The sequence below is a fragment of the Kryptolebias marmoratus genome, linkage group LG15 (assembly GCF_001649575.2).
Source record: "Kryptolebias marmoratus isolate JLee-2015 linkage group LG15, ASM164957v2, whole genome shotgun sequence".
Lineage (NCBI taxonomy): Eukaryota > Metazoa > Chordata > Actinopteri > Cyprinodontiformes > Rivulidae > Kryptolebias > Kryptolebias marmoratus.
In genome coordinates this window covers 34,190,945-34,193,444 of record NC_051444.1, presented here as the reverse complement: position 1 = coordinate 34,193,444, position 2,500 = coordinate 34,190,945, and positions in this window count along the sequence as shown.

Here is a 2,500-nt window from a genome sequence, read left to right as displayed (position 1 = left end):
GGGATCCAGGAAAGAGATATGTGTGCTAGAAGACGAAGTGTCAAGCTGCATGGAAACGGAGACGAACCCAGAGTGCAGACTCATCTTTTCAAAAACAAAACTAATTTATTAAATAAGGAAAATAAATAAAAACAAACCGCTGACGTGGCAGCAAACTAAACTCAGCAAAAACCCAAGGCATGGCATGGCAAGGCAACGAAGAAAACAAAACCTGGATACAGCAAAACACAAACAATGATCCGACGACTAGTGGGAGAAATGACCGGGTATTTGAATGCTGAGGGTAACGAGGGAAGTGGAAACAGGTGAATGGAAATGATTACAGACAGGTGGAGATGGGCGTGGCAAGAAAGGCAAAAGAGTGACAGAGGAGGAGTGAATACTGAGCAAAAAAAAAAACAAACTGAAAGCACAAATTAAAACCCACATAAAAACCATAAAGAAAACCAAAACAGAAACAACAAAAATCCAAATCATCACACGAAGAGCTAATCCTGAAAAATCAAACGGTGAACGACTCACAAGAAAGGCAGGAGGATAACGATGTGGAAGGGCAGAGTCAGAGTTTATTAAAGTCTCATCAGAGAAAAAACAAATACTGGGGAAATAGAGGATGTGGGAAGTAGTCAAACTCTGGAGGAAGATGGTTTAGAAATTTCCTCAAAAAGGAAAATTTCTGAAGGTATTATTAGTTCTCAAACCGAAAATGAAGAAAGAGACACAGAAATGGAATGTTCAGGAAAAATTATAGAGTCCGAAAGTAATATGGATGAGGAAGAGGAGGAGGAAGGTGAAGACAAGGGTTGGACTGAAGATAGTTTGGCCAGTTCATCTTGCAACACAGGAAAAGTTATGGTGTGCAAAATGTTAAACAGTTTCTGAAAGTTATAAAGAATATGAAAAATGTAAAAGTAGAAGGTTTTTTTCCTGACAAGAAATGTTTTTTGGGGTATGTGAGATCTCAGTTGAACAGTAAAAGAAAAGGGGGATATAACGACAAAGAAGTTTACAGGTTAAAAAAATTGATCGGAAAACTCAAGCAAGAATTCAACAACGATGATGAGCTTGAGTGTTGATAGATGTCTGTTTTTTCTGTTAGTGTTTTTTCTTTCATCTTTGGTAATGAGCCACTTCAGAGTTTCTACATTAAATCTGAATGGAGCCAGGGATGTGAAGAAGAGAATCAGTTTGTTTGAATTAATTAATCTAAAACATATAAATGTGTTGATGGTACAAGAAACACAGTGATTGTTTAAATGAGACAGATTGGAGGAGAGATTGGGGAGGAGAAATTGTTTTGAGTCATTTAAATCAAGCCAGTGGGGGAGTTGCAATTCTGTTTTCAAAATTTTTTTTACCAGTGTCTTACCAGTTTGAGGAAGTAATCAAGGGTAGATTATTGGTAGTGAAAGCAAAATATGAGTGTTTTAATATTTTTTTTGTAAATGTATATGCTCCAAATGTTAGACGAGAGAGGATTATCTTTTTACTTAAACTTGAAGATGTTTTATGTAAGTGTGACAAAGATGGTTTTCTTTTTTGGGGCGGAGATTTTAACTGCACAGAAAATGATCAGTTGGATAGGAATCATTTTGAACCTCATCCAGCTTCAACGGGTGTATTAAAACATTTGATAGATTCTTTTTCTTTGGTAGATGTTTGGAGAGAAATGCACACTGACAAAATACAATATACATGGGCTAGAAACACAGATAATTCTTTTTCTGCAACAAGGTTGGATAGAATATATAGTTTTAGACATAATCTTGGGATTTTTCAAAAGTGTATTATCCATCCCGTAAATTTTTCAGATCATGCTTTGGTTTCGTGTAGTGCTTTTATTGCCAACATCAAATCAGGTAAGTATAAGTCTGCTTATTGGCATTTTAACACTGATTTGTTATTGGATACCAATTTTAGGGAGGCATTTATTTATTTCTGGAGGGCACACAGAACTAGAAAAGGGGATTTTACATCTTTAGGGCAGTGGTGGGACCGAGGGAAAACTGAAATTAAAGAGTTATGTCAACAGTACACTGTCAATGTTTCATCTGGTTTAACCAAGTCTATTAGAGATCTGGAGATTGAAATAGTGGAGTTGCAGGCTTCTGCACAATCCACAGAAAATCGAGGTTGTTTTGAGAATCTCAAATCAAAAAAAGCTGCTTTGGCTGACTTGCTGGGCTCTAGGACACAGGGAGCACTGGTTCGATGCAGATTTCAGAAAGTTGCTTTAATGGACGCTCCTACAAAGTTTTTCTTCTCGTTGGAAAAGAAACAAGGAAAAAGCAAGTTCATGCACGGTTTGAAATCAACTGCAGATGTTCTTTTGACTGCAGACGGTGACATCAGGTGGAGAGCGGCAAATTTCTATGCAGATCTGTACAGCTCGAAATACATCGAGGATGAAGACAGTTTTAATGTCTTCTGCAGTGATCTTCCAAAAGTTTCTGTGGATTTCGCCAAGGAGTTGGGGGAGCCTATAACTTTGAAGGAGGTT